This window comes from Heterodontus francisci, chromosome 26 (assembly GCF_036365525.1).
Source record: "Heterodontus francisci isolate sHetFra1 chromosome 26, sHetFra1.hap1, whole genome shotgun sequence".
NCBI classification, from domain to species: Eukaryota; Metazoa; Chordata; class Chondrichthyes; order Heterodontiformes; family Heterodontidae; genus Heterodontus; species Heterodontus francisci.
This window is the reverse complement of record NC_090396.1, coordinates 14,948,511-14,961,208: the sequence shown is the minus strand read 5'-3', so window position 1 is coordinate 14,961,208 and position 12,698 is coordinate 14,948,511.

Here is a 12,698-nt window from a genome sequence, read left to right as displayed (position 1 = left end):
TGATTATTGGGATGAACATTAATCAGATATTTACTGTGATTATTGGGCTGAACATTAATCAGATATTTAATGTGATTATTGGGCTGAACATTAATCAGATATTTAATGTGATTATTGGGCTGGACATTAATCAGATATTTAATGTGATTATTGGGCTGAACATTAATCAGATATTTAATGTGATTATTGGGATGAACATTAATCAGATATTTAATATGATTATTGGGATGAACATTAATCAGATATTTAATGTGATTATTGGGCTGAACATTAATCAGATATTTAATGTGATTATTGGGATGAACATTAATCAGATATTTAATATGATTATTGGGATGAACATTAATCAGATATTTAATGTGATTATTGGGCTGGACATAAATCAGATATTTACTGTGATTATTGGGATGAACATTAATCAGATATTTAATATGATTATTGGGATGAACATTAATCAGATATTTAATGTGATTATTGGGCTGAACATTAATCAGATATTTAATGTGATTATTGGGATGAACATTAATCAGATATTTAATATGATTATTGGGATGAACATTAATCAGATATTTAATGTGATTATTGGGATGAACATTAATCAGATATTTAATATGATTATTGGGATGAACATTAATCAGATATTTAATGTGATTATTGGGATGAACATTAATCAGATATTTAATATGATTATTGGGATGAACATTAATCAGATATTTAATGTGATTATTGGGCTGGACATTAATCAGATATTTAATATGATTATTGGGATGAACATTAATCAGATATTTAATATGATTATTGGGATGAACATTAATCAGATATTTAATGTGATTATTGGGATGAACATTAATCAGATATTTAATGTGATTATTGGGATGAACATTAATCAGATATTTAATATGATTATTGGGATGAACATTAATCAGATATTTAATGTGATTATTGGGCTGGACATTAATCAGATATTTAATATGATTATTGGGATGAACATTAATCAGATATTTAATATGATTATTGGGATGAACATTAATCAGATATTTAATGTGATTATTGGGATGAACATTAATCAGATATTTAATATGATTATTGGGATGAACATTAATCAGATATTTAATATGATTATTGGGATGAACATTAATCAGATATTTAATGTGATTATTGGGATGGACATTAATCAGATATTTAATGTGATTATTGGGCTGGACATTAATCAGATATTTAATGTGATTATTGGGCTGGACATTAATCAGATATTTACTGTGATTATTGGGCTGGACATTAATCAGATATTTAATGTGATTATTGGGCTGGACATTAATCAGATATTTACTGTGATTATTGGGCTGGACATTAATCAGATATTTAATGTGATTATTGGGCTGGACATTAATCAGATATTTACTGTGATTATTGGGCTGAACATTAATCAGATATTTACTGTGATTATTGGGCTGGACATTAATCAGATATTTAATGTGATTATTGGGCTGGACATTAATCAGATATTTAATGTGATTATTGGGCTGGACATTAATCAGATATTTACTGTGATTATTGGGCTGGACATTAATCAGATATTTAATGTGATTATTGGGCTGGACATTAATCAGATATTTACTGTGATTATTGGGCTGACATTAATCAGATATTTAATGTGATTATTGGGCTGGACATTAATCAGATATTTAATGTGATTATTGGGCTGGACATTAATCAGATATTTAATGTGATTATTGGGATGAACATTAATCAGATATTTACTGTGATTATTGGGCTGGACATTAATCAGATATTTAATGTGATTATTGGGCTGGACATTAATCAGATATTTAATGTGATTATTGGGCTGGACATTAATCAGATATTTAATGTGATTATTGGGCTGGACATTAATCAGATATTTAATGTGATTATTGGGCTGGACATTAATCAGATATTTAATGTGATTATTGGGCTGGACATTAATCAGATATTTAATGTGATTATTGGACTGAACATTAATCAGATATTTACTGTGATTATTGGGCTGGACATTAATCAGATATTTAATGTGATTATTGGGCTGGACATTAATCAGATATTTAATGTGATTATTGGGCTGGACATTAATCAGATATTTAATGTGATTATTAGACTGAACATTAATCAGATATTTACTGTGATTATTGGGCTGGACATTAATCAGATATTTACTGTGATTATTGGGCTGGACATTAATCAGATATTTACTGTGATTATTGGGCTGGACATTAATCAGATATTTAATGTGATTATTGGGCTGGACATTAATCAGATATTTAATGTGATTATTGGACTGGACATTAATCAGATATTTAATGTGATTATTGGGCTGGACATTAATCAGATATTTACTGTGATTATTGGACTGAACATTAATCAGATATTTAATGTGATTATTGGGCTGAACATTAATCAGATATTTACTGTGATTATTGGGCTGGACATTAATCAGATATTTAATGTGATTATTGGGCTGAACATTAATCAGATATTTACTGTGATTATTGGGCTGGACATTAATCAGATATTTAATGTGATTATTGGGCTGGACATTAATCAGATATTTACTGTGATTATTGGGCTGGACATTAATCAGATATTTAATGTGATTATTGGGCTGAACATTAATCAGATATTTACTGTGATTATTGGACTGGACATTAATCAGATATTTAATGTGATTATTGGGCTGAACATTAATCAGATATTTACTGTGATTATTGGGCTGGACATTAATCAGATATTTAATGTGATTATTGGGCTGAACATTAATCAGATATTTACTGTGATTATTGGACTGGACATTAATCAGATATTTAATGTGATTATTGGGCTGGACATTAATCAGATATTTACTGTGATTATTGGGCTGGACATTAATCAGATATTTAATGTGATTATTGGGCTGAACATTAATCAGATATTTACTGTGATTATTGGACTGGACATTAATCAGATATTTAATGTGATTATTGGGCTGAACATTAATCAGATATTTACTGTGATTATTGGGCTGAACATTAATCAGATATTTACTGTGATTATTGGGCTGAACATTAATCAGATATTTACTGTGATTATTGGACTGGACATTAATCAGATATTTAATGTGATTATTGGGCTGAACATTAATCAGATATTTACTGTGATTATTGGACTGGACATTAATCAGATATTTAATGTGATTATTGGGCTGAACATTAATCAGATATTTACTGTGATTATTGGACTGGACATTAATCAGATATTTAATGTGATTATTGGGCTGAACATTAATCAGATATTTACTGTGATTATTGGGCTGAACATTAATCAGATATTTACTGTGATTATTGGGCTGGACATTAATCAGATATTTAATGTGATTATTGGGCTGAACATTAATCAGATATTTAATGTGATTATTGGGCTGGACATTAATCAGATATTTACTGTGATTATTGGGCTGGACATTAATCAGATATTTAATGTGATTATTGGGCTGAACATTAATCAGATATTTACTGTGATTATTGGACTGGACATTAATCAGATATTTAATGTGATTATTGGGCTGAACATTAATCAGATATTTACTGTGATTATTGGGCTGGACATTAATCAGATATTTAATGTGATTATTGGGCTGAACATTAATCAGATATTTACTGTGATTATTGGGCTGGACATTAATCAGATATTTAATGTGATTATTGGGCTGGACATTAATCAGATATTTAATGTGATTATTGGGCTGGACATTAATCAGATATTTACTGTGATTATTGGGCTGGACATTAATCAGATATTTAATGTGATTATTGGACTGGACATTAATCAGATATTTAATGTGATTATTGGACTGGACATTAATCAGATATTTACTGTGATTATTGGGCTGGACATTAATCAGATATTTACTGTGATTATTGGGCTGGACATTAATCAGATATTTAATGTGATTATTGGGCTGGACATTAATCAGATATTTACTGTGATTATTGGGCTGGACATTAATCAGATATTTAATGTGATTATTGGGCTGGACATTAATCAGATATTTACTGTGATTATTGGGCTGGACATTAATCAGATATTTAATGTGATTATTGGGCTGGACATTAATCAGATATTTAATGTGATTATTGGGCTGAACATTAATCAGATATTTACTGTGATTATTGGGCTGGACATTAATCAGATATTTAATGTGATTATTGGGCTGAACATTAATCAGATATTTAATGTGATTATTGGGCTGGACATTAATCAGATATTTAATGTGATTATTGGGCTGGACATTAATCAGATATTTACTGTGATTATTGGGCTGGACATTAATCAGATATTTACTGTGATTATTGGGCTGGACATTAATCAGATATTTAATGTGATTATTGGGCTGGACATTAATCAGATATTTACTGTGATTATTGGGCTGGACATTAATCAGATATTTACTGTGATTATTGGGCTGGACATTAATCAGATATTTACTGTGATTATTGGGCTGGACATTAATCAGATATTTACTGTGATTATTGGGCTGGACATTAATCAGATATTTACTGTGATTATTGGGCTGGACATTAATCAGATATTTACTGTGATTATTGGGCTGGACATTAATCAGATATTTACTGTGATTATTGGGCTGAACATTAATCAGATATTTACTGTGATTATTGGGCTGAACATTAATCAGATATTTACGGTGATTATTGGACTGAACATTAATCAGATATTTAATGTGATTATTGGGCTGGACATTAATCAGATATTTACTGTGATTATTGGGCTGGACATTAATCAGATATTTACTGTGATTATTGGGCTGAACATTAATCAGATATTTACTGTGATTATTGGGCTGAACATTAATCAGATATTTAATGTGATTATTGGGCTGGACATTAATCAGATATTTACTGTGATTATTGGGCTGGACATTAATCAGATATTTACGGTGATTATTGGACTGAACATTAATCAGATATTTAATGTGATTATTGGGCTGGACATTAATCAGATATTTACTGTGATTATTGGGCTGGACATTAATCAGATATTTACTGTGATTATTGGGCTGAACATTAATCAGATATTTACTGTGATTATTGGGCTGAACATTAATCAGATATTTACTGTGATTATTGGGCTGGACATTAATCAGATATTTACTGTGATTATTGGGCTGGACATTAATCAGATATTTACTGTGATTATTGGGCTGGACATTAATCAGATATTTACTGTGATTATTGGGCTGGACATTAATCAGATATTTACTGTGATTATTGGGCTGGACATTAATCAGATATTTACTGTGATTATTGGGCTGGACATTAATCAGATATTTACTGTGATTATTGGGCTGAACATTAATCAGATATTTACTGTGATTATTGGGCTGAACATTAATCAGATATTTACTGTGATTATTGGGCTGGACATTAATCAGATATTTACTGTGATTATTGGGCTGGACATTAATCAGATATTTACTGTGATTATTGGGCTGGACATTAATCAGATATTTACTGTGATTATTGGGCTGGACATTAATCAGATATTTACTGTGATTATTGGGCTGAACATTAATCAGATATTTACTGTGATTATTGGGCTGAACATTAATCAGATATTTACTGTGATTATTGGGCTGGACATTAATCAGATATTTACTGTGATTATTGGGCTGGACATTAATCAGATATTTACTGTGATTATTGGGCTGGACATTAATCAGATATTTACTGTGATTATTGGGCTGAACATTAATCAGATATTTACTGTGATTATTGGGCTGAACATTAATCAGATATTTACTGTGATTATTGGGCTGGACATTAATCAGATATTTACTGTGATTATTGGGCTGGACATTAATCAGATATTTACTGTGATTATTGGGCTGGACATTAATCAGATATTTACTGTGATTATTGGGCTGGACATTAATCAGATATTTACTGTGATTATTGGGCTGAACATTAATCAGATATTTACTGTGATTATTGGGCTGAACATTAATCAGATATTTACTGTGATTATTGGGCTGGACATTAATCAGATATTTAATGTGATTATTGGGCTGGACATTAATCAGATATTTACTGTGATTATTGGGCTGAACATTAATCAGATATTTACTGTGATTATTGGGCTGAACATTAATCAGATATTTAATGTGATTATTGGGCTGGACATTAATCAGATATTTACTGTGATTATTGGGCTGAACATTAATCAGATATTTAATGTGATTATTGGGCTGGTCATTAATCAGATATTTACTGTGATTATTGGGCTGAACATTAATCAGATATTTAATGTGATTATTGGGCTGAACATTAATCAGATATTTAATGTGATTATTGGGCTGGACATTAATCAGATATTTACTGTGATTATTGGACTGGACATTAATCAGATATTTAATGTGATTATTGGGCTGAACATTAATCAGATATTTACTGTGATTATTGGGCTGGACATTAATCAGATATTTAATGTGATTATTGGGCTGAACATTAATCAGATATTTAATGTGATTATTGGGCTGGACATTAATCAGATATTTACTGTGATTATTGGGCTGAACATTAATCAGATATTTAATGTGATTATTGGGCTGGACATTAATCAGATATTTACTGTGATTATTGGGCTGAACATTAATCAGATATTTAATGTGATTATTGGGCTGGACATTAATCAGATATTTACTGTGATTATTGGGCTGAACATTAATCAGATATTTAATGTGATTATTGGGCTGGACATTAATCAGATATTTACTGTGATTATTGGGCTGAACATTAATCAGATATTTAATGTGATTATTGGGCTGGACATTAATCAGATATTTACTGTGATTATTGGGCTGAACATTAATCAGATATTTACTGTGATTATTGGGCTGAACATTAATCAGATATTTAATGTGATTATTGGGCTGGACATTAATCAGATATTTACTGTGATTATTGGGCTGAACATTAATCAGATATTTAATGTGATTATTGGGCTGGACATTAATCAGATATTTACTGTGATTATTGGGCTGAACATTAATCAGATATTTAATGTGATTATTGGGCTGGACATTAATCAGATATTTACGGTGATTATTGGACTGAACATTAATCAGATATTTACTGTGATTATTGGGCTGGACATTAATCAGATATTTACGGTGATTATTGGGCTGAACATTAATCAGATATTTAATGTGATTATTGGGCTGGACATTAATCAGATATTTACTGTGATTATTGGGCTGGACATTAATCAGATATTTACTGTGATTATTGGGCTGGACATTAATCAGATATTTAATGTGATTATTGGGCTGAACATTAATCAGATATTTACTGTGATTATTGGGCTGGACATTAATCAGATATTTAATGTGATTATTGGGCTGGACATTAATCAGATATTTACTGTGATTATTGGGCTGGACATTAATCAGATATTTAATGTGATTATTGGGCTGGACATTAATCAGACATTTAATGTGATTATTGGTCTGAACATTAATCAGATATTTACCGTGATTATTGGGCTGGACATTAATCAGATATTTACTGTGATTATTGGGCTGGACATTAATCAGATATTTACTGTGATTATTGGGCTGAACATTAATCAGATATTTACCGTGATTATTGGTCTGAACATTAATCAGATATTTACTGTGATTATTGGGCTGGACATTAATCAGATATTTACTGTGATTATTGGGCTGGACATTAATCAGATATTTAATGTGATTATTGGGCTGGACATTAATCAGACATTTAATGTGATTATTGGTCTGAACATTAATCAGATATTTACCGTGATTATTGGGCTGAACATTAATCAGATATTTACTGTGATTATTGGGCTGAACATTAATCAGATATTTACTGTGATTATTGGGCTGGACATTAATCAGATATTTAATGTGATTATTGGGCTGGACATTAATCAGACATTTAATGTGATTATTGGTCTGAACATTAATCAGATATTTACCGTGATTATTGGTCTGAACATTAATCAGATATTTACCGTGATTATTGGGCTGAACATTAATCAGATATTTACCGTGATTATTGGGCTGAACATTAATCAGATATTTACTGTGATTATTGGGCTGAACATTAATCAGATATTTACTGTGATTATTGGGCTGGACATTAATCAGATATTTAATGTGATTATTGGGCTGGACATTAATCAGACATTTAATGTGATTATTGGTCTGAACATTAATCAGATATTTACCGTGATTATTGGTCTGAACATTAATCAGATATTTACCGTGATTATTGGGCTGAACATTAATCAGATATTTACCGTGATTATTGGGCTGAACATTAATCAGATATTTACTGTGATTATTGGGCTGAACATTAATCAGATATTTACTGTGATTATTGGGCTGGACATTAATCAGACATTTAATGTGATTATTGGTCTGAACATTAATCAGATATTTACTGTGATTATTGGGCTGGACATTAATCAGACATTTAATGTGATTATTGGTCTGAACATTAATCAGATATTTACCGTGATTATTGGGCTGAACATTAATCAGATATTTACTGTGATTATTGGGCTGGACATTAATCAGATATTTACTGTGATTATTGGGCTGGACATTAATCAGATATTTAATGTGATTATTGGGCTGGACATTAATCAGACATTTAATGTGATTATTGGTCTGAACATTAATCAGATATTTACCGTGATTATTGGGCTGAACATTAATCAGATATTTACTGTGATTATTGGGCTGAACATTAATCAGATATTTACTGTGATTATTGGGCTGGACATTAATCAGATATTTAATGTGATTATTGGGCTGGACATTAATCAGACATTTAATGTGATTATTGGTCTGAACATTAATCAGATATTTACCGTGATTATTGGGCTGAACATTAATCAGATATTTACTGTGATTATTGGGCTGAACATTAATCAGATATTTAATGTGATTGTTGGGCTGAACATTAATCAGATATTTACGGTAATTATCAGGCTGAACATTAATCAGATATTTAATGTGATTATTGGGCTGGACATTAATCAGATATTTAATGTGATTATTGGACTGATCATATTGAAACATCTAAGCTCTTGAGGGGACTTTACAGGGAGGATGTTGAAAGGATGTATCCTCTTGTGGGAGAGACTAAAACTAGGAGGCACCATTTAAAAATAGAGATAAGATAGAGATGAGGAGAATTTTTTTCTCTCAGAGGGTTGTGAGTCTATGGAACTCTCTTCCCCAGAGAGCGGTGGAGGCTGCTGTTCACAATTAACATGAGCGATTTGAACTTCAGAATCAAAGGGCTGAATTTTAATTGTGCGACATGCTCTCAACCTGGTGGCCTTCCGACAAGGAAGTGCTGCCGAGGAGGCCCCGCGATATTACGCATGGGGGCTCAATTAAATAGTGGGGATGATGCAGCCGCCCCCGATGACATAGAGGGGGCAGCCGCCGCGTCCTGGCAGTGGCGTCCTGTGCCATATTTAAAGGGCTTTAAGCCTTTAGCAAAGATTTTAATTTTGAAAGAGGCTAGGACTTTAATTTTTAATAATAACAGTACATTTCACATAAAAGCACCACTTCCACCCCGCTAATGATCACACAAAAAATGTATTTCCCTTGCTCCCCCAAAAAAACATTCTTGACATTCCTGCCCTTTAAACCCCAAACTTGTACTCTCTGACCTTCAATCCCTTCCCACCATCCACCGAGGCCCCCCCACCACCGGTAATATATGGTGGACCCTTCACAACATCACGAGTCGAGGTGGGCCTCTCCCCACAAAACTTTACCGGCCCCAGCACCACAACCTGTGACATCCAGAGACTAGTAAAATTCAGCCCAAAATTTCTAAATTTGCACATATGAACATATGAATTCGGAGCAGGAGTAGGCCACTCGGCCCTTTGAGCCTGCTCCGCCATTCAATAAGTTCGTGGCTGAGCTGATTACTCCACATTTCCACCTACCTACCATAACCTTCCACCCCCTTGCTTATCAAGAATCTATCTACCTCTGCCTTCAAAATATTCAAAGACTCTGCTTCCACCACCATTTGAGGAAGAGAATTCCAGATTCAGAGGGCTGAAAACAGCAGAGGCCCTAGATGAGTATAGAAAGTGTCAGAGAGAACTTAAAAAAGTAATTTGGAGAGCGAAGAGGGGGCATGAAAAAACACTGGTTGGCAAGATAAAGGAAAATCCCAAGGTGTTTTATAAGTCTATTAAGGCCAAGAGGATAACCAGGGAAAGTATGGGGCCCATTAGGGACCAAAGTGACAATCTGTGTGTGGAGCCGGAGGACGTAGGTGAGGTTTTAAATGATTATTTTTCATCTGTGTTCACTATGGAGAAGGACAATGTACTGTAGAGATCAGGGAGGGAGATTGTGATATACTTGAACAAATTAGCATTGAAAGGGAGGAGGTATTAGTGGTTTTAGTGAGCTTAAAAGTGGATAAACCCCCAGGCCCAGATGAGATGTATCCCAGGCTGTTATGTGAGGCAAGGGAGGAGATAACAGGGGCTCTGACACAAATTTTCAAATCCTCTCTGGCCACAGGAGAGGTACCAGAGGACAGGAGGACAGTGAATATGGTACCATTATTCAAGAAGGATAGTAGGGATAAACCAGGTAAATACAGGCTGGTGAGTCTAACATCAGTGGTAGGGAAATTATTGGAAAAAGTTCTGAGGGACAGGATTAATCTCCACTTGGAGAGGCAGGGATTAATCAGGGATAGTCAGCATGGCTTTGTCAGGGAGAAATCGTGTCTAACAAATTTGATTGAATTTTTCGAGGAGGTGACGATGTGTGTAGATGAGGGTAAAGTAGTTGATGTAGTCTACATGGACTTCAGTAAGGCTTTTGATAAGGTCCCGCATGGGAGATTGGTTAAGAAGGTAAGAGCCCATGGGATCCAGGGCAATTTGGCAAATTGGATCCAAAATTGATTTAGTGGCAGGAGGCAGAGGGTGATGGTCGAGGGTTGTTTTTGAGATTGGAAGCCTGTGACCACTGGTGTACCGCAGGGATCGGTGCTGGGACCCTTGCTGTTTGTAGTGTACATTAATGATTTAGACGTGAATCTAGGGGTATGATCAGTAAGTTTGCAGATGACACCAAAATTGATGGTGTTGGAAATAGTGAGGAGGAAAGCCTTAGATTACAGGATGATATAGATGGGCTGGTAAGATGGGCGGAGCAGTGGCAAATGGAATTTAATCCTGAGAAGTGTGAGGTGATGCATTTTGGAGGACTAACAAGGCAAGGGAATATACAATGGATGGTAGGACCCTAGGAAGGATAGAGGGTCAGAGGGACCTTGGTGTACTTGTCCATAGATCACTGAAGGCAGCAGCACAAGTAGATAAGATGGTTCGGAAGGCATATGGGATACTTGCCTTTATTAGCCGAGGCAGAGAATATAAGAGCAGGGAGGTAATGATGGAGCTGTATAAAATGCTAGTTAAGGCCACAGCTGGAGTACTGTGTACAGTTCTGGGCACCACACTATAAGAAGGATGTGATTGCACTGGAGAGGGTGCAGAGGAGATTCACCAGGATGTTGCCCTGGGCTGGAGCATTTCAGCTATGAAGAGAGACTGGATAGGCTATTGTTGTTTTCCTTAGGACATGCACGATCCCAATATCATCACACTCTATAAAAACAAAGGTGACCGCGGTGACTGCAACAACTACCGTGGAATCTCCCTGCTCAGCATAGTGGGGAAAGTCTTTGCTCAAGTTGCTTTAAACAGGCCCCAGAAGCTGGCCGAGCGCGTCTGAGGCACAGTGTCGCTTTCGTGCAGAGAGATCGACCGTTGACATGCTGTTCTCCCTTCGTCAGATACAGGAGAAATGCCGCGAACAACCGATGCCCCTCTACATTGCTTTCATTGATCTCACCAAAGCCTTTGACCTCATCAGCAGACGTGGCCTCTTCAGACTACTAGAAAAGATTGGATGTCCACCAAAGCTACTAAGTATCATCACCTCATTCCATGACAATATGAAAGGCACAATTCAGCATAGCGGCGCCTCTTTCCTATTCTGAGTGGCGTGAAACAGGGCTGTGTTCTCGCACCTACACTGTTTGGGATTTTCTTCTCCCTGCTGCTCTCACATGCGTTCAAGTCTTCAGAAGAAGGAATTTTCCTCCACACAGATCAGGGGGCAGGTTGTCCAACCTTGCCCGTCTAAGAGCGAAGACCAAAGCACGGAAAGTCCTCATCAGGGAACTCCTCTTTGCTGACGATGCTGCTTTAACATCTCACACTGAAGAGTGTCTGCAGAGTCTCATTGACAGGTTTGCAGCTGCCTGCAATGAATTTGGCCGAACCATCAGCCTCAAGAAAACGAACATCATGGGACAGGACGTCAGAAATGCTCCATCCATCAATATCGGCGACCACGCTCTGGAAGTGGTTCAAGAGTTCACCTACCTAGGCTCAACAATCACCAACCTGTCTCGATGCAGAAATCAACAAGCGCATGGGAAAGGCTTCCACTGCTATGTCCAGACTGGCCAAGAGAGTGTGGGAAAATGGCGCACTGACACGGAACACAAAAGTCCGAGTGTATCAAGCCTGTGTCCTCAGTACCTTGCTCTATGGCAGCGAGGCCTGGACAACGTATGTCA